This window comes from Panthera uncia, assembly GCF_023721935.1.
Source record: "Panthera uncia isolate 11264 chromosome E2 unlocalized genomic scaffold, Puncia_PCG_1.0 HiC_scaffold_19, whole genome shotgun sequence".
NCBI lineage: Eukaryota > Metazoa > Chordata > Mammalia > Carnivora > Felidae > Panthera > Panthera uncia.
Window position 1 is genome coordinate 1885932 of NW_026057588.1, and position 22121 is coordinate 1908052.

Here is a 22121-nt window from a genome sequence, read left to right on the forward strand (position 1 = left end):
TCAGAAGCTCAACTGACTGAGTCACCAAGGTGCCCCATTGCTGAGTTATGCTTAAAGCCTTCCGCACAATGAGTACATCCATAGGTTTCTCTTCAGTGTACATTCTGTGATGTCAAGTAAGGAAGGAGAAAAGCATGAAACTTTCCTTGAATAATTGCATTGTAGTGTTTCCCTTCTTTATAAATTCTTAGGTGTAGTGTGAAACAGTCCCTCTTTGAAAAATTATTTCCTGGGGCACCTGGGTGGCTCAGTTGGTAAGCATCCGACTTCAGCTCAGGTCACGATCTCATGGTTCGTGGGTTCGAGTCCTGCATCGGGCTCTGTGCTGACAGCTCAGATCCTGGAGCCTGCTTCAGATTCTGTGTCTCCCTCTCTCTCTGCTCCTCCCCAACTCACACTCTGTCTCTCTCTCAAAAATAAATAAACATTAAAAAATTAAAAAAAATAAACTAAAGAAAAATTATTTCCTGAATTCACTGCAAATATAATGTTTCTCTTAAGTATAAATTCTTTCATACTGAGTAAGGAATAATTTGTGTTTTATACATTTATATGGTTTTTATCTTCTATGAGTTCTGAAACCAATGAAAGGCAATACTTATCAGTGAAGACTCTCCCACACTCAACACATTTGTAGTTTGTCCCCTGAGTGGGTTTTCTCAAAGTTAAAAGGGTTGAGCTCTGTTCAAACTTCTCTACATTCATTACATTTATATGATTTTTCTTAAGTATGACCTCTCTGATGTCATTGCATAGTGGAAGAACGATTGCATTCTAATTAACTTTTCCCCCAAATTCACTATTCTTACAGCCTCTGCCCTGAATCATTGTTTCCTGATATGTTCCACCCATCTTCCTTGGTTTTCCTGCTGCTTCGTTAAGTGGGCTTATATTCCTGGTCTTTGACAAATATGGAAGGATACAGTTTATCTCTTGTGAATCTTTCTATTTTCAGGACAGCATATGCTTCTACGAGAAATATTCTGCTTTCTGGTTCACTCTTCACTTTTGAGTCTACTTTCCCAATCTGAAAAAGATAGTTTTAAGTGCTTAGAGAAAAACTTCTGGAGATAAAATGGTGAGATTAAGTGAAGAAGCACATTGGAAGCATGTGGATTTTTTTTCAAATCTGCCTTTCAAAGAGTGACTGACCTGTGAGAGAGAATGAGCCCAACTACTTGAGGTGGCTGATGGGAAGATAGGTCAATCTTGGCTATTGATCACTCCTCCCTCTCCTTTTCCAGAGCTCTTTTGGACCCCAATTCTTTGAGGACCTGTCCTGAGCCCTTTTCTTTGTCTCCTGCCAGTGTGAGCTCTTTCATTCTCCCGTATTCGAACACCATTTTATAAAAATGTTTATTTATTTTGAGAGAGAGGGAGAGAAAGAATCCCAAGCAGGCTCTGTACTGATGTAGGCTCTGTACTGATGTACTGATGTACTGATGTACTGTATCACTCACAAACTGTGATATCATGATCTGAGCCAAAATCAGAGAGTTGGACATTTAACTGACTGAGCCACCCAGGCGCCCCTCAAACACTATTTTTAATGTTGATAAATCATACTTCTATAGGTTCATCCCAGATTCTTTTCTGAGCATTGAACACATTCAACGGCCTGTTGGGCATCTCTATTCTACAACCATAGCCTGTCAAAATTGAATACTAATCCCACACCCACCACTTGCTCTTATCCTAGCCTTTCTCTACTAATGGACAACATCACCATTCCAGTTGCTTGTGTGAGCAGCCATGGACCCCTCCACCCTCTATTTTGAATCAGTCACCAACTTTTGAGTCCACCTTAAGTATACATTGAATTGCTCTCCTTTTCATTTCCATAGCCTCCTCCTACTCCAAGTCACTGCACTTGTTAGTTTAACTACTGCAGTAGAGCTCTGTCATCCCATCTTGTTTTTACTTCTGTCCCAACACTCATCCGGCAAAATCTTTCAAAAATATAAATCGGATTTTGTCATTTTTCTACTTGAACTTAATGGCGCTCTTAGCTATTTATATATTTTTCTAGAATATCCACCTCCACTATGAAGACAGATACATACAGGCAAATACCATATCTATTTGTTTATTCTTTTAGTCCCAGCATCTGCACGGGAAAGCCAAGACTATTTATTGGCCAGTTGTTTGAGGTCATTCAGACTCCTCACCACTTCACTCTTGACCAGTATGTGGATGACTTCCAAGTCAAGATCATTAAACCCCAGCTTCTAAATTTCCAAAGTTAGTGACAGAATGTCTGAAGATCTTTCCTACACAGCATAGTATGAATTTCTAATGATATAAATCTAATTTTATCTCTCCAGGGTAACCTCAACCCAGGTGACTTCCCATTGCATTTAGAAGGAAGCTCAAACTCCTAATTAGTGTCCACAAGACCTGGAACATCTGAGCCTCATTGCATCTGACTCTTGTCCTTCTGCTCTTTTCCCTCACCCATCCATTCTGGCCTCACTGCCTGCCATCAGTTTCTTGATTGCACCAGATTCTTCCCACTTCAGAGCCTTTGCTAGCACTTCTCCTTTTGCTAAAATGCTCTTCCCCAAGTCATTATATACTGGCTCCTTCTCACACCTGAGAGTTCAGATTAAAGTTGACTTCATCAGAGAGGCTTTCTTGAGCTATGTGGTGAATTCAGTAACAGTCCCCCAAAGACGTCTATGTACTAATCTGCAGAACCTGAGAACATGTTACCTCATGTAGCCTAAGGGACTTTGCAGATGTGATTAAGTTAAGGATTTTGAGATGGATAGTTTATCTTGGATCATGTGGGTGGGCCCAGTGTAATCACAAGATCCTCAAAATTGTAAGAGGAATGCAGGAGAGTCAAAATCAGAAGATTTTTGATGACAGAATCAGAGATTGGAGTGATTTAAGGTCATGAAGCACACAATGTGTCTTCTAGAAGCTGGACAAGGCAAGGAAATGGATTCTCCCCTAGAGTCTCCAGAAGGAATACCATTTTAGACTTCTGACTTCCAGAACTATAAGATAATAAATCTGTATTATTTTAAACCACTAGGTTTGTGGTAATTCGTTACAGCAGCAACAGGAAACTAAGATAGTCCATATGATCTAAGGCACCTTCTCCTTTGTTCCCTCATAATTTCTTGCTCTTTTCACTTGCCATGCTTATCATGATATATGATGACGACTTGTATACAAGGTAGATTCTTCAGAGAATATTCAGCCCCTGGCCCAACAGCTGCCTGGTATGGAGTAGGAACTGAATAGAGTTGATAAATAAACAGAGGTGATGGACTTAAAAGGAACTATGAAGGAAGAGTCTGGACCCTAGTACCTCATACTTGGATTACTGAAGCAATCTTAATCTTCTATCTTTAGTCTTTGCTCTGTGACTCACCCTGATACAGAGTAATCTTCCTATGCCCCAGGAACATCATTTTTGACACTCTATGGTTCCACTGGTCTTGAACTCTAATCTCTCCAGCATGGTGACCTGGGCTCACTGGGAAGCCTTGGGCTTCCACTTTTCTCCTTACTAAATTATTTGGGTGTTCAACCGAGAGACATAAGAGCTGCCTATAGCCTACAGTCCTTAGGGAAGACTCATCCAAGGGACACTGCAGGCCGCAAGCAATCTTGTTGGGAGGAGGAGAAACATGGAGACACCAGGTCATGAGTGCAGTGTAAACCAAAAATACCAAGGCAGGAATGACTCTAGGCAAGAAAGAAGCCTGGCCTGCAAACTTCAGGGAACATAGATGATGGAAAACATCCTAAATTGCACCATAAGGATCTGATCAACAAAATCTAGACCATGGAAAACTTTACAGTCCCACAGACCAGGTTTCACAACAGATCAAGTAGAAGGAAAATAAATAGATGCTGGTGTGGTAGGCAGCTTCCAAGATGGCCTCTGGTGATTCCCCACTCCTGGAATTCACACTTTCCTCTGGTTCCCTCCTTCCACACTGTGCTGGGATTGGTATGTGTGACTCACAGAATGTGGCAGAAGCGATGGTACATCCCTTCTTTTTTTTTTTTTTTTTTTTTTTTTTTTTTTTTTTTTCAACGTTTTTTATTTTATTTTTGGGACAGAGAGAGACAGAGCATGAACTGGGGAGGGGCAGAGAGAGAGGGAGACACAGAATCGGAAACAGGCTCCAGGCTCCGAGCCATCAGCCCAGAGCCTGATGCGGGGCTCGAACTCACGGACCGCGAGATCGTGACCTGGCTGAAGTCGGACGCTTAACCGACTGCGCCACCCAGGCGCCCCTGGTGGTACATCCCTTCTAAGAGCAGATTATAAAAGACACTGCTTTAGTCTTTATTGTTTCTTTATCTCTTCTCATTCTGGAGGAAGCCAGATGTCATGTTAGGAGGACAGTGAAGTAACCATGTGGAGAGAGGCTCAAGGAGAAACTGAGGCCTCTTGCCAACAACTACATAGAAAAACGTGTAAATGTACCCTCTATTGCTATTAGGCTTCATATGACCAATGACCATCGCCCCGAATAATATCTCGATTACAGCCTCATGAGAGACCCTGAGAAAGAACAGTTAAGCTGCTCCTAATTTCTTGACCTACAGAGACTGTGAGGATATCAAATGTTTGTTGTTTTAAGCAAGGAGTCAGCAAACTACAGCCTCCAGGCCTAATCTAGTTAGCTGTCTTTTTTGTTTTGGTTTGGTTTTGGATGGCTCACAGACAGAACAGTTTTTCCATTTTTAAATGGCTAAAAAAATCAAAAGAATTGTATTGTATGCCATGTGAAAATGTCAAATTCAAATATCACTATCCCTAGAGCTTCATGGGAACACAGTCATGTCCATTCATTACTTATTGTCTACAATAAAAGCAGCATTGAGTAGCTGCAACAGAGACCATGTGGCCCACCAAATCTAAAATATTTACTATCGGGGTGCCTGGGTGGCTTGGTCGGTTAAGTGTCTGACTTCTGCTCATGTCATGATCTCACAGTTCCTGGGTTCGAGCCCCGCATTGGGCTCTGGGCTGACAGCTCAGAGCCTGGAGCCTGCTTTGGATTCTGTGACCCCCTTTCTCTCTGGTCCTCCCCCACTCATGCTCTGTCTCTCTCTGTCTCACAAATAAACATTAAAAAATTAAAATATTTACTATCTGGCTCTTTATAAAAAAAGCTTGCTACTCTTATTCTAAGCCATTATATTTTGGGGTAATTTTTACCCCAAGTGTAAAATTTATATATTATATACATATATATAATATATAAATAATATATAACTATATATTAGTTATATAGTATATAACTAATATACACTATATCTCCTTGCCCCTGACTTGGGACTAAGGCACGAGACTTGCTTTGGCAAATAGGAGATTAACAGGTATGATGTGAGTAGAGGTATAGAATGTGCTAATGTGGCTGGACTTACCCTTTTGTGCCTCTGCCATTGTCATGACAAGAACAAGATGATCATTCTGAAGGCCAGCTAAACCCAGCCTAGCTCAGCAAACCCCCAGTTGACCTGTGGGCATATTGTGCCAGAAGAAATGACTTTGTTGGAGTACCTGTGTGGCTCAGTCGGTTCAGCACCCAACTTCAGCTCAGGTCATGATCTCATGGCTTATGAGTTGAAACCCTGCGTCGGGCTCTGTGCTGACAGCACAGAGCCTGGAGCCTGCTTCGGATTCTGTGTTTCCCTTTCTCTCTGCCCCTCCCCTGCTTGCACGCTGTCTCTCTCTCTCAAAAAAAATAAAAAATAAAAAATAAGTAAACATTAAAAACAAAAATGAAATGAAATGTTGTTTTAAGCCACTGAATTTTAAGGGCGACTTGTTGCACAGTTTTCTTATGGTAATAACTGACCGATACATATTCTCAGTTATCAGTGGCTTTTGGTCAAAACAGAAATGGTCATTGTTTTTAATCTTGATATAAGGTTAAAAAAATTCTATATGGTATGATCTTAACTAGGACAAAAGAAAAAAGCACAAGGAGAAGAAAACAACTAATGAAAGTAAGTATGCTAAAATCTTCACGGAGATCATGTTTCAAGACTTGTTCCATTGTTGCTAGTAATAACTTACTGTAAGCAGTTGTGGAAAACAAGAAAATTTGTTCTGGAATCCAAGAAAGCATCGAAGAACTTTGCTACAAAAAACGTAGCTCCTGCCTTCTTCTGCCAGAGCTTATAGTCTTTGTGAGGATAGCATCACCATCCATGAGTCCCAGCTTGTCTATCTGTCAGCTTCCGTGTTCCTGACCACATCATCCTGGAGGAGGACTGCAAAGGGCCTAACCGCGGTCAGGTACCCACATCCGCACCAATACACCAGAGGCAGAGCATAAGCCACCTGCCAGACAGCAACCGCCTGTGATGTGCTGTAGGTGGGAGGCATTGCCTGAAGAGGTAGATGTGAGGACAATTAGAGTCCCCGCAGTCCTCCCCAGGGAGTCCCTTGGGCAATTCCCTTCCTATTTTTCTCTTTTTACTAAACATTTGAAAATTATTTTTGAAAAGTTTTTAAATATTTATTCTTGAGAGAGGGAGACAGCGGAAGTGGGAAAGGGGCAGAGAGAGAGAGGGAGACAGATCATCTGAAGCAGGTTCCAGGCTTTGAGTTGTCAGCACAGAGCCCAATGAGGGGCTCGAACCCACGAACCACGAGATCATGATCTGAGCCGAAGTCAGATACTTAACCAACTGAGCCACCCAGGCACCCCCTGAACATTATTTTTAATGTTAATTTAATATTAAACTATTTCTAACTGATAAGGTCTTTAAATTTTTTAAATCCTGTAATCCATTTATATGATGCCAAAGTATACTCAGAGAAGTCTACCTCCCATCACTGTCCTTTCTTTTCTTTTTTTAAAGCTTTTTAATCTATGTAAGTAATCTCTACACCCAACACGAGGCTCAAACTCATGACCCCTAGATCAAGAATTGCATGCTTCTCCAGCTGGGCCAGCCAGGTGCCCCCATCCCTGTCCTTTCAACTTCGATTCTTCTACCACCTGTAAATAAATCCTTTTTCATTAGTTTTGGTTTATTTTTCCTTTGTTCTTTAAATGTATATGAATACACACACACACACACACACACACACACAGAAACATAGACATACATGTATATCACCCATATATATGCCTCCTTCCTAATCCCACAAGGAGGTCTTGCAAGTCACTAGCAAATGTGAGGACATGTAAGTGTCCTTTAGGGAAGGGCAGCAAAATATTGGGATCAACAATTCAATTGATGGTTTTTCAGTCATTGAAATCATTAAGCATCTAGTATGTGCCAGGTATGGGTAATGACCTAAAGAGGTAAAGGAATAATCTGGGCAGGTATCTGGTGGAAGGGTGTTCTAGTCAAGAGGTACAGCATGTGTAAAGGCCCTGAGGTACGAGCATATCGTGCATGTAAGAGCACCAGGAAGAGGACCCATGTGGCTGGACCTGAGTGAGGCAGAGGAAAAGGAGTGGACAATGAGCTCAGAAAGGCAATAGGAACTAACCTGGTCAGGCCTTTCAGGCTGTGGCATGGGCTTTTACCCTGAAGGAGGTGGAAACCCATACTAGTTTTGAGCAAAGGAGGGAGATGCCACAGGAACTCTGGCTGCTGTGGAGAAATAGACTTGAGAACAAGGATAGAAGCAGGAAGGTTGGTGACATGATCACTCTAAGAGATTCTGGCAGCTGGGCAGAAAGTGAAAGCAGGCTGCATTCTGGGTGGACTTGAGCATGATACTGTCAGGACCTGCTGCCCAGTCACACTCAGGATATGAATTAGGAGGGTGCAGACACCAATGAGGTTTCAGCCTGCACCAGGGAAAGAACACAAATGCTGGTGACAATACAGACAAGGCTGTGAGAGGGGCTGGGAATGGGGGAAGCACCAGCATTTGGTTTGGGGCATGTAAGATGTTCATTAGACTTTCAAGTGCAGTGTCAAGGAGGCAGGTGACTGTTTTAGTGTGGAGTTCAGGGAGGAGTCTGGGCTGAGGTTATACACCTGGAGTCATAGAAAGCAATAGAAGATCCAAAGAAATGAGACGGCTGACTAGAAGAAGGAGCAGAGGGGGGAGTGCTAATTAGCAGAGGAGCCTGATAAATGGCAGAGAACATAGTGTGAGAAGCAACACAGCAGGGGCAGATTGGGACTTTCTTTCCCAAACCTGAGGCACTTTGGCGTTCGTGGGCTTCTTCTTTCATAAAAAAAATTTAGAAAATTATATTTGATGACTGCATTGGTATAAAGATTAATGTAGTCCAGATAGGATTTTTCACTTCTAATTTTAAAAGAAATTATACCATTTTTGTGGACCCTCAAAGGTATCTTGGGCCCCGGATACTGTGTTTTCTGTAACTGATGGAGAAGTCTGGGAATTGAAATATCAGAGGCCACACACACCGAGGGGCTAGAGCCTGATGAAGCTGGCGGGGGGGGGGGGGTGTGAGGGGCGCTCAGGGCTCAGATCAGGCATGGCCTTGTAAACTGAGTGAAGGATTTTATTTTTAAGAGGAATATGTATACGAACGGAGAAGGCACCAAGGAGAGACACTTGGTTTGGCTGCTGCCCAAATTCCCCTTCACGGAGGGTCCTGCTGTTAGCTGTGAGCTCTTTCAGGAGCCAAGGTAATGCTCCTTGCCCAGCAGCCCGGCCACTCAGCAAATAAGGCCGTGGTCCAAAGGCCTGAATGTTTGCACTTAACATGACACTCCGTTAACTGGCCGTCTCTGTTCTGGAGCTCATTGCTGGGTAGCACTGTGGTCTGACAGTGCCTCCTGCGCAATCCGGCTTCCTCCTCCTTTTATTCTTTTTCTTTCTTTTACCAGTGTTATTCCCCAACAAACCATCCGAGGGAGTAAGAATAGGGAAGCCTTGAGAAATTGCTGGAGGGACAAAAAACGGGGAAACAGAGTCGGCCACCTCACAGACTTTTTGGCGATTAAACAACCTCTTTATATCCCTGTGGTTTCTCACTGCCACAAGCATCTCGTTTTTGCCCAAGCCCAAAGCACGCGTGCACACCAAGACACATTTAGCTTGCAAATGAGTGAGAATGACCGCATCCACTGGGGGCGCTAGCGGACTCCTGGTAGATCTTGGCTAGAGTAGCCCCACGAGAAAAATCATACTGCGCTTGCGTGTAGTCCAGCACTGCCCATGTGTAATGATACACAGAAGGCTTGGAAGTCCCCTCCTATTCCCAGAATTCTACATGAATATTTCACCTCTTTATTATAACTGTTCACAAAGATCAGAACCGTACACGTACCCTGCGACTAAGATGCTCTAGCTAAATGCCCCTGCAGTCCTCCCCCTCTTAAAGTGGGCTTCTTTTGCTTTGCAATAAAGCTGATTCTGCTATGCTTTACTCTGATTCATCCTTGAACTCTTTCTACCCTGAAGTCAAGAATCTGGCACTGGCTAATGGTCAAAGTCTCAGGTGTGGAGAACTCCCCTAGTTTCTGGTATCACTTTTGCACTTTTAACTCCCATCTCAGTGTATGCTGACCCTGAACTGCACCACCTAGGGAAGCCAGACAAAATCAGAGGAAAAGGAGCTTCCATGTAAAAGTTCATACACATTTGTGAAATCAATAGATTCCAGCATAAAATGAATAAACAATATTAAGTGATTAGTCCCCCCCCCCAAAAAAAACCTGGGTATTAATGAAGCAACATACAGGAAACGTGCAAATTTGCTAATTATTAAGGACATGCAAGTTAAATCAACGATACACTGCAATTTCTGGATTGGATATTGTGGTAGACAGAATTGTGAGAATGTTATACCATGATTAGTTTGGGTTGTATGGCAAAGACGAGGGGATTTTGAAGATAGGTTCCAAATTAGTTGACATAAGCTAATCAAAAGGGAAATTATTCTGGGTCGGCCTTAGTCTGAAGTCTTTAAAAGAGTGTTTAGAGAGTCTCTCCTGCTGGTTTGGAAGAAGCAACCTGTTGTGAGCTCTACAAGTGCAAGGAGATGTACTCAGGCACGACCCGAATGAGCTTGAAGCAGAGTCTTACCCAGTCAAGTGTATACATGACACCCTGACTGCAGCCTTTGTAGACCCTTAGACAGAGACCCAGTTAAGCTATGCCAAACTTCTGACTCACAGTAACTATGAGATGATAAATGCATGTTGTTTTCAGCTGCTAAATTTATGGTAGCTTGTTACACAGCAAGAAAAGCAATAGAGATATGAAACGGACCTGGGAACAAGCCCCAGGTGGGGGAAAAAAACAGTGTGTACCTGGGGCGCTTTCTGTTGTTGCACTGCTTCTCCTACAGAGTAGAACCATGATGCAGCCAGGCTGGGGCCCCGACTTATATACAAGCTAGACTTCAAACAGGATCCTGGCTCCAAAAAGCATTAAAACAGCTGGCTGAGTAACCTGCCAATATCGGTCAATCAGGGCCAATCAGAATGACGCATCCCCCCCCAACCCCTCATTAGAGTATTGGGCCAGAGTGGGAACTTGAGAGAACACTCCTAAGTAAGCAGGGCCTTTCCCCTACTATGAGAGGTGAGTTTCACTGCTGTCTGTTAGTGCTGTCTCCTTTCAGCTTGAGCTGTGACTGCAATAAAGCCTTGCTTGTGCCTTTGATTTCTCCTCCCACTTTATTTGTATAGTTGCTGGTCCCGAGAACTTGACTCTGGAGACACCTGCTGGTGAGTGTAGGTGAGAGATGTATGAAAGGAGATTTCATTAATACATAAAACTTTTTTTTTTAAGTTTATTTATTCTTTTTAAAATAATTTTTTATGTTTCTTTATTTTTGAGATAGAAACAGAGCATGAATAGGGGAGGGGCAGGGAGAGAGAGACACAGAATCTGAAACAGGCTCCAGGCTCTGAGCTGTCAGCACAGAGCCTGACACGGGGCTCAAACCCACCAACCGTGAGATCATGACCTGAGATGAAGTCGGACACTTAACTGACTGAGCCACCCAGGCACCCCAAAGTTTATTTATTTATTCTGAGAGGGAGAGAGAGAATTCCAAGCAGGCTCTACACTATCGCTGCAGAGCCCTACACAGGGCTTGAACTCAGGGCCGTGAAATCATGACCTAAGCAAAAGCCAGGAGTCAGATGCTTAACTGACTGAGCCACCCGGGTACTCCTGTATAAAACTGTTTAAAATGTTCATACTATTCTTTCTGGGATTTACAAATTCCACTTCTATGAGTTCTTTAAAAGGCCTTAGTAGTTAAACAATAGTAAATTCGCATTGAGAGTTTAGTGTGTGTAGAGCACATAGGTATTAGCAATACAGTCCTCACACAGCTCTCTACTCCGATTTTCAGATGACGAAGGTGAGTTTTAGAGAGTTGAGGTCTTTTTACTTAAGCGATGAAGCTAGAAAGCATCTGTGCTAATCTGAGGCACAGGCTGTGCCTGTTTGAATCCACAGCCATTCTTAATCTCATTTGATTATTATCAGAATAAGCCCAATGTTGGATATGTAGATAGTGATAAATCACATATTGCCAAATGTTTATTGTTCAATTTAGGGGCAGGGCACATGGGTGCTCACACAATCTTAAGTTTTCTGACTGTTTGAAAATGTTCTAAATAGAATTTTGAGGAAAAGTAAATCCAATAAATGCAACATTTTCTAAGGTTCATGTATCTTTGGCTGAGGGAGTTACCCCTCATTCCTTTCTAGACACACTGTCTCCAAGCCATTGATTTTCCTTGTATTAAAAAAAAAATCCTGGGGGCGCCTGGGTGGCTCAGTCTGTTAAGCCTGGGACTCTTGATTTCGGCTCAGGTCATGATCTCACGGTTTGTAGGTTCAACCCCAACTTTGATCTCTGCGCTGATAGCACTGCACCTGCTTGGATTCTCTCGCTCTCGCTCTCTGCCCCTCCCCCACTTGCTCCTGCTCTACCTCTCTCACCATATTCTGGTAAGAATACCTAGGTCTCTACCGCCCCCTACAGGCCATCTCCGCGTAGCAACGCGTGTAGCCCGCAAGGGTGAATCCAGGGAGGACTGCGGTGGGTTTCAGGCTCTGGACCGGCTGAGCTAGACTCCCCGGACGATTTTTCCTTCCACTTGGGAGGTCACCTTAGAGCCCAGCGGCCAGGATCCTCCCTGAACACCTTGAAGACCTAGACATCCACGATCCGCTGCCCTCTCCCCCCGTCGCTGGTAGAGGGCGACACCGCTGCAGCTAACTAGATTCCGCGAGGAGATGGCGCGCCCGGTCCCGCGGCCTTCTGGGAGATGTAGGCGACCGGGGGGCCGGGTAACACGCATGCGTAGTGGAGAATCTCAGAAGCGGGTGACTTGAGCAGGGAGAGGTGGGCGTCTGCTTCGCTAGTGGCAGGCGGTGTAGAACCTGGCGTCTATCTTGCTGCCGGTGGTAAAGCTGCGCGGGTAGCGCTAGGGACGAGGAAGCGGCGAGGCAGCCGGGAGGACCCGGGCGGGGTCGCAGGCGGCTCCAGCGGGGGCAGGTGCCTACTGGTGGCCATCACTGGAGGTCGTCCCCCAGATCCGCTGTCCCGGCGGGGGCCTCACTTTCTCCGGGTCCAACGCCCCCTCCCCCCTCCCAAAGGAGTAGTTCAAGTCCTGTCCAGTCACAGGAGACAGCTCAGGTCTCAAGAGTCCTCGGACCCACTGACCTTGAAGCTAAGAGGCAAGTTCTGAGCCCCATCCCCGCTCCCAGTGTACGGTGGTGAGCAGGGACTGGATTCTCAAAGGAAAAGGCAGTTTCCAGTGTACAGCACTTACGAAATCCTGCCCTGATTACAGAGGAGGCTTTTTTTTTTTTTTTTTTTTTTTTTTTTTTTTTTAAGACCCTGATTCCTCCCTCTGAGAGAAACCCCTTATTCTATGTCCTCTGGGATCCCTGGTCAGGCCTCTGGGAGGCCTTTTCTCCATTCTGGAAGGGGGCATCACAAACACACAAATCAAAAAATAAGATATTAACATCACCCCCAGATACCCCCGCTTCTGTTTCATTCCAGTCAATATCATTTCCCCTCCAAAGGTTCACAAACATTATCCCGATTTCTGTTACCATGGAGACTTTTTGTCGGTTTTTGAACTTTACATAAATGAGGTTTTTAAGTATGCGTTTTTGTTTCTCTTCTTTTGCTCAACGCTGTGTTTGTGAGATTCATCCTTTTTGTTGTTGTTTTTGTAGCAGTTTGGTCCAGTGCTCCACTGTATGAAAACGCCAAATTCACTTAATTCTACTATTGGTAGATATTTGGATGGATGACGCTTTGGGACTTTCATGAACACTATTGTTATGGACATTCTTGCATGTACACTGGTTGCATCTTGGTATACCTTTCTGATTGCAAATAGGCCCAGGAGTGGAATTGCTGGGCGACAGGTTGTCCTATTGTTGAGCTTTAGTAGATGCTGCCAAACAGTTTTCCAAAGTGGTTATATTACTTTATACTCCTAAAGTAGTATGTAGAAGTTTCAATTGCTCTACATTCTTGCCAACACAAAGATATTATGAGTCCTTTTAATTTTAGCCATTCTGGTAGGTGTGAAGTGCTATGTCCATTTTTTAAAATTTCCCTGATTGAGCTATAATTTATGAGCAACAAAATGCACCCATTCTAAGTGCATAGTTCAGTGTGTTTTGGCAAATGTATGCAATCCTAGAACCACCCACATAACCAATGCAGGGAATATTTCCATTACTCCAAAAGTGTCCTGTGCCCCTATTAGTTGATTCTCTCTCCTCACCCAAGACTCTTGCAACCCTGATCGCTTTCTGTTTCTACAGTTTTGTCCTTTCTAACATCTGATATAATCTCTGGTGTTCAAGCTGGTGTAAGCCAATTACAGCCTATCTCTCCAACTGACTACAGCTGAAATCTCTGAATAGAATTCAAAGACAACTACCTGGGGTGCCTGGGTGGCCCAGTCAGTTAAATGTCAGACTTCTGCTCAGGTCATGATCTCATGATTCGGTTCGTGGGTTCAAGCCCCGCATCAGACTCTGTGCTGACAGCTAGGAGCCTGGAGCCTGCTTTGGATTCTGTGTCTCCCTCTCTTTATGCCCCTCCCCTGCCCACACTCTGTCTCTCTCTCTTTCTCAAAAATAAACATTAAAAAAAAACAAAACCCAACTACCTAAGAATGCTGAAAAGTAAACAATATCAGGCAGATTGGGTGATTTGGTACAGAATTTAAAAACTTGAATAATGATATGTATGTAATAGAGGTGTGTTTGTGTTTTCTCCCCTTATATTTTCTCCCAGTTTTGACAGATGGACAGCCCAAATCCTGGAACTGTAAAATAGGCTCAGGCAGCAAGACTCCAGGAAACTCCCCCTCCCCCATTTCTAGCCAGAGGACCAGTAAAAGAAACCTTAGTTGACTGAAGAGTTTTAGGGGAATTCTAATCTTTTCCTGCTCTTTCCACCCACCACTTTGCCTGGAAAGCACACCCCATTGCACAGAACTGCACAATAGAACAAAACCAAAGCTTAGAGAAACCTGCCTCTGTGGTCAGAGAAAGCAGAAAGAGGACACTTCTGTCTGAAGAATGTGGGGGAATTTCCCAATTACTTTTTCTGTTGCTTTCTTCTCACTGCTAAATCCCATAGATGGCCCAGTGGCACAGAACTGAACTCTGAAAGAAACCCAAGTTTCTGGCCAGAGAAACTAGGGAAAAGAGCTGCTGGTTGCCCAAAATTGGGAGGGGAAATCCTGGTGAGGAGACAGCTGAAGAACAGGATCCTCACACTCCATTTATGAACTGACATAAGTCCTGGGCTCACCCTCATGAGCAAACAGGAAACAGAGCCAAAGAGGCATAAGAAAGGCTTTGGGAACTGAAACAAATATAAAACAAAACCAACATTCCAGGATACCCCTGAGCGATGCATATGTCAGGTAGACCCCAACACCATAGGACACTTTGAAACTGAAACGACATTGGAATACCATCCACAGAAAATGAGGCAGAACTTACAGTCTAAACCTAGCTGGGTTGATTGCTGATAGAACAGACAATTCGACATTTCCAGCTAATTTTAACAAATCCCGGAGTCTCACAACATAATATTCAAAATATCCAGGGCACAATCCAAATTATTTGATATAAAAATGACCAGGGAAATATGACCAATGACCAACACTTAGAGAAAAAGACTCAGATGCCAATCCTGAGATGACCCAAATGTAGCAATTATCAAAGACTTTAAAGCAGCTATTATAACCATGCTCCTTGAGGTAAAGGTAAACACAAATGAAATAGAAAGGTGGAATTCTCCCTTAGTACGGAAGTTAAAACTGGAACTTGAAATTAGACCATAGCAAATTTTGGACTGAAATAGAGAGTTCACCAAATGGATGTGCTCAGGAGCAGAATAAAATAGCAGAGGAAAGAATCAGTGAACTTGAAGATAGATCAAACTGAAGAATAAGCAGAACAAAATGATAAAAAAAATAATGAACAGAACCTCGGTGACCTATGGGAAGATATCAAAAGATCTCAAGTTGTGTCATTAAAACATCACGAAAGGATAAAGAGTAGCGAAGGAAAAAATACTTGAAGAAATAATGGCTACAAACTCCCCAAATTTGGAAAAAGGCATACATTTACAAACTCAGGAGTCTCAGCCATCCCCAACAGAAAACTTATGCCTATATATCATAAGCTGCTAAGTACTGCCCCCCACCAAAGGAAGGAAGGAAGGACAAAAGAGAATATTGAAAGCAACAAGCTAAAAATAATTTTAAAAAGGAAACATTTCATGTAAGAGCAATGATTCCAGTGATGGAGGACATCACATCAGAAATCATAGAAGTGATGAGAGAGTGGGAAAACATCTTTAAAGTGCTGAAAGGAAAAAGAAACAGAAACAAAAAACTCTCTGTCAAATGGAAAACCCATATCTAGCAAAAATATCCATCAGAAATGAAGCAAAGGAAAGGCATTCTTAGATGAAGAAAAAGTAAGAGACTTCATCACCAGCAAACCTGCTCTATTAAAATGCTAATGGAAGTTCTTCAGGCTGAAAGGAAATAACACCAGAAGGATAACTGGAATTTCAAGAATGAAGGAAGAACAGCTGAAATGATAACTATTTGGGTAAACATAATAACTTTTTTCTCCTTTAAAAAAAAATGTTTTATTTATTTTTGAGAGAGAGAGAAAAGAGAGAATGAAAGGGGGAGGGGCAGAGGGAGGAGACACAGAATCTGAAGCAGGCTCCAGGCTCTGAGCTGTCAGCACAGAATTTTGAACAAAATTCCATTAAAAAAGCAAGAGTTCTGGTGATGACAGTTTCTCATTGGCTCAGTTGTAGGGGCGGGTGATTTTTTGTGGGAAATGCAGTTTCCATCTTCTGTTGGGACCTGTAATAGATGATTCTTTTCTGTTGGGAGTCTTCTGATGGGTTCTGTTACTGACAACTCTCGACGTGGAGTGGTACAGCATGACAGCTCCACCGCTGGCCTCCCAACTCCTTTGTAGTGAGTTTTCCCTGTATTAATTTCACCGCGTGAATATTGACAGCAAAAATTATATTGCCTGAGAACTTTTCAATGTATGTAGATATAATACACATGGGTAAAGGGATCTATGTGACCGTAAGGCACCTATAGTTTACTTGAAGTATAAAATATTACCCCTAGATAGACTACTACAAGTTAGATATGTGGGGCGCCTGGGTGGCTCAGTCAGCTGAGCGTCCGACTTCAGCTCAGGTCATGATCTCACACTCCGTGAGTTCGAGCCCTGCGTCGGGCTCTGTGCTGACAGCTCAGAGCCTGGAGCCCACTTCAGATTCTGTGTCTCCCTGTCTCTCTTCTCCTCCCCTGCTCATGCTCTGTCTCTCTCTGTCTCAAAAATAAATAAAAGCATTAAAAATTTTTTTAAAATAAAAGTTAGGTATGTATACCATAATCCCTAGAGGAACTACTAAAAAATGCAAAGATATATAGTTAAAACGTCTATAGATAAACTAAGATGGAATGCTACAAAGTGTTCAAATAATCCAGAGAAGTCAGGAAAACGGAAACAAAGGAACAAATCACGGAAGAGGTAAACTGAAGACAAACAATATTTTAGGCCTAAATCCAACCTTATAAATAAGTACATTAAAAGTAAATGATGTATGAGTGCCTGACTGGCTCCATCTATAGAATATGTGACTCTTGATAATCAGGGTTGGGAGTTTGAGCACTACATTGTGTGTAGAGTTTAGTTGGTTTTTTTTTTTTTTTTAACGTTTATTTATTTTTGAGACAGAGAGAGACAGAGCATGAACAGGGGAGGGGCAGAGAGAGAGGGAGACACAGAATCTGAAGCGGGCTCCAGGCTCTGAGCAGTCAGCACAGAGCCCGACGCAGGGCTCGAACTCATGGACCATGAGATCATGAGCTGAGCTGAAGTCGGACGCTTAACCGACCCAGCCACCCAGGCGCCCCTGTAGAGTTTAGTCTTAAAGAAAGTGAATGACAGGGGCTCCTGGGTGGCTCAGTCAGTTGAGCATCCGACTTCAGCTCAGGTCATGATCTCACAGTTCGCGGGTTCGAGCCCCAAGTCAGGTTCTGTGCTGACAGCTTGCTCAGAGCCTGGAGCCTTGGATTCACAGAGCTTTGGATTCTGTGTCTTCTTCTCTCCCTGCCCCTCCCCCATTCACACTTTGTCTCTCAAAAATAAATAAATGTACAAAAACTTTTTAAAAAGTGAATGACATAAACAAATTAAAAAACAGTGTCATATTGTTGAAAACCAACCCCCATGCTTTGGAGCCACAATATAATGCAAAGATAGAGTTTGGGATAAAGAGAAACAATAGCTTTATTGCTTTTCCAGGCAGAGAAGGTTACAGCAGGCAATGACCTTCAAAAAGCTACAAGCCTGTCTGGAGGAAGGGGTTGGGGGATTCATAGGGAAATACAGGATCTAGATGTTTTTGACAAGAATTGTGTGTTTGCTGCTAGCCTTCTTTGTCCGACTGAGACACCCAGGCGCCCCTATTTATTTATTTATTTATTTATTTATTTATTTATTTATTTTTAAATGTTTATTATTTATTTTTGAATGAGAGAGTGAAGGCAGGGGGAGGGGCAGAGAGGAGAGAGAGAATCCCAAGTAGGCTCCAACGCTTAACCACCTGAGCCACCCAGGTGCCCAGAAAAAGGTTACTTTAAAAGCAAGCTTTGTGGGCGCCTGAGTGGCTCAGTCAGTTAAGCATCCAATTTTGGCCCAGGTCATGATCTCTCAGTTCCTGAGTTCGAGCCCTGCATCGAGCTCTGCACTAACAGATCAGACCATGGAGCCTGCTTTGGATTCTGTGTCTCTCTCTGACCCTGTGCCACTCATGCTCTGTCTCTCTCTCTCTCAAAAATAAATAAACATAAAGAAAAAATTTTTAAATAAAATAAAATCGAGCTTTGCTGAAGCATGAGTGCAGCCATTTTGAATTTTGTTCAGCTTTATGCGTTTAAGTAATTTTGATAATGGATAAAACACAAACAAAAACAAGACCCAACTGTATAGTATCTTCAAGATTCCCATTTTAATACAATGATATAGGTAGGTTAAAGGTAAAAATACGGGAAAAAAATATATGGCAAACACCAATCAAAAGAAAGTTGGAGTGACTATGCTGTTATCAAAGTAGACTTTTTTTTTTAAGTTTATTTACCTATTTTGACAGACAGAGACAACGTGAGTGGGGGAGGGGCAGAGAGAGAGAGAGAGAGAGAGAGAGAGAGGGAGAGAGAGAGAATCCTAAGCAGGCTCCGTGCTGCCAGCGCAGAGCCTGATTTGGTGCTCCAACCCAGGAAGGTGAAAGATCATGACCTGAGCCGAAACCAAGAGTCTGATACTTAAGCAACTAAGCCACCCAAGTGCCCCAGACAAAGTAGATTTCAGAGCAAAGAAAATAGCCAAAGATTGGAAAGGACATAAATTAAAGATAAAAGTTCAAATTTATGAAGAAGACATAATTCATCTAAATGTGCATGCGCCTGACAATAGAACTCCAAAATAAATGAGGCAAAAACTGGTAGAATTAAAGAAAAACTAGATCCATAATTATAGTGGGAGATTTTAATACTCCTCTCTCTGTAATTAATAGAACAAGTTGGGTAGCTCAGTCAGTTGAGCGTCTGACTCATTTAATTTCGGCTTAGGTCATGATCTCACGGTTCATGGGATCAGGCCCCTTGTCTGGCTCTGTGCTGGCAGTGTGGAGCCTGCTTGGGATTCTCTCTCACCCTCTCTTTGCCCCTCCCTGCCTCTCAAAATAAATAAATAAACATTAAAAAAAAAGAGAACAAGTAGTTGGAGATTTATGAAAATATAGAAGACTCAAATAACACTATGAACAAACTTCACTAGTTTGTGATTTGCCCCATCATAAACCACATTTCTGACCCATTTTCCCATACTTAAAAAATTATTTTAAGTGGGCTCTACGCCTAACGTGGGGCTTGAATTCATGATCCCAAGATCAAGAGTCGCGTGCTCTACCCACTGAGCCAGCCATGCGCCCCTTCCTATACTCTTTTTTTACAAAAACTGAATCACAATACTGCTTAATATAATCTTTTGCTCACTATATGGTGAACTTATTTGTATATGAATAATTATAGGATTGTTGTGGGACCCTTGAGCATGAAGGTCAAGAAAGAATTCTTAAGACGTTTTCCAGGTCAAGTTATTTAAGTTTATTTAAGTCACACAGGGACAGGACCTGTGGGCAGAAAGAGCTGCACTTTTGCTATATGAAACTGGTGTTATATGCTTTTAGTGCTGAAGGTGTGGGGATGTGCAGGGAGTATTAGGTCATAAATGTCTTCTTTGAATTTCCACTTGTAAAACTACTTTTGCAAGATTTCTCTGGTACTTATCATTCAGCTGGATATTAACTATCAGTGAGATGTTCAGGCAGTCGTGAATCTCTTTAAGAAGAAGAGAAAACTTTGCACCCTCAGCAACCTTAAAGATTTAAGGGTCAAGATTATTCAGGGGGTCATGATGTGGGGAACAAAGGCGGAAGGAAATGGTAGATAAAGTAAATTTCCTTATAACCCGTTGACAAATACTTGAGTCAGGCACAGTATAACATTTCTCCTGGAACCCCACTTCAAATTACATTAATTGGATTGAATAAAAATGGCATGATCAAACTATTAAAAAAAAAAAAGAATGTAGCAACCAGTACTTATTTGACCTTTGTTGGAACTATGCAGGCTATATAGTTCAGCCTTCTGGGCTAAAGGTGAACATTTTTCTGCTTCTATCCCTTTTCAGGACTAGAGCTTTCTTCCTATCTTTTTTTTTTTTTTTTTTTAATTTTAGGTTTATTTATTTTTGAGAGAGAGAGAGAGAGAGAGAGAGAGAGAGAGAGACTTACACAATGCATGAGTAGGGGAGGGGCAGAGAGAGAGAGGGAGACACAGAATCCGAAGCAGGCTCCAGGCTCTGAGCTGTCAGCACAGAGCTAGACTTGGGCCTCAACTCACGAACTGTGAGATCATCACCTGAGCCGAAGTTGGACACTTAACCAACTGAGCCGCCCAGGTGCCCCTTCCTAAATTTTTATCTTAGAAATAATTTTAATCTTACAAATGTTAAAAAGCAAAATTCAACCAAGTAAATTTGAACTCTGGGGGATGAAGATGGCCCATATAACAGATTACGTTTTCGGTACAGACTAGGAAATTTGTGACAACATGTTAAGACTATACTTCTGAGGGAGATTGAGAGTGCAGTTAGTTTAGAATGTATTAAATCCGGATTTGATTGCTAGGCCTAAGTAACACCATTTTGGGCCTGTGGTTTTATATTTTTAAGATTGTATTTTATTTTTCATATGAAATTTATTGTCAAATTGATTTCCATACAACACCCAGTGCTCCTTCCAAGGGGTGCTCTCCTCAATGCCCATCACCCACCCCCCTCTCCCTCCCACTCCCCATCAACCCTCAGTTTATTCTCAGCTTTTTAAAAAAAATTTTACTTTTTATTTTTTAAAATTTACATCCAAATTAGTTAGCATATAGTGAAACAATAATTTCAGGAGTAGATTCCTTAATGCCCCTTACCCATTTAGCCCATCCCCCCTCCCACAACCCCTCCAGCAACACTCCAGTTTGTTCTCCATATTTATGAGTCTCTTCTGTTTTGTCCCCCTCCCTGTTTTTATATTATTTTTGTTTCCCTTCCCTTATGTTCATCTATTTTGTATCTTAAAGTCCTCATATGAGTGAAGTCATATGATTTTTGTCTTTGACTAATTTCACTTAGCATAATACCCTCCAGTTCCATCCACGTAGTTGCAAATGGCAAGATTTCATTCTTTTTGTTTCCCGAGTAATACTCCATTGCATATATATACCAAATTTTCTTTATCCATTCATCCATCAAGGGACATTTGGGCTCTTTCCATACTTTGGCTATTGTTGATAGTGCTGCTATAAACATGGGAGTACATGTGTCCCTTCAAAACAGCACACCTGTATCCCATGGATAAATGCCTAGAAGTGCAATTGCTGGGTCGTAGGGTAGTTCTATTTTTAGTTTTTTGAGGAACCTCCATACTGTTTGTCTGGAGTGGCTGCACCAGCTTGCATTGCCACCAACAATGCAAGAGACCCTCTTTCTCCGCATCCTTGCCAACATCTGGTGTTGCCTGAGTTGTTAATGTTAGCCATTCTGACAGGCGTAAGGTGGTGTCTCATTGTGGTTTTGGTTTGTATTTCCCTGATGATGAGTGATGTTGAGCATTTTTTCATGTGTCGGTTGGCCATCTGGATGTCTTCCTTGGAGAAGTGTCTATTCATGTCTTTTGCCCATTTCTTCACCGGATTATTTGTTTTTTTGGGTGTTGAGTTTGACAAGTTCTTTGTAGATTTTGGATACTAACCCTTTATCTGCTATGTCATTTGCAAATATCTTTTCCCATTCTGTCGGTTGCCTTTTAGTTTTGCTGATTGTTTCCTTTGCTGTGTTAAGATTTTATTTTTAAGTAATCTCTACACATAATATGGGGCTCAAACTCACAAACTTGAGATCAAGAGTCTCATGCTCCACCTACTGAGTCAGCCAGACACTTGTATGGTTTTCTTTTTAACACGGAAAAGTTGTAAAAATAGTAGACTTCCTGTAGACCTTTCACTAGCTTTCCCTAATGTTAACATTG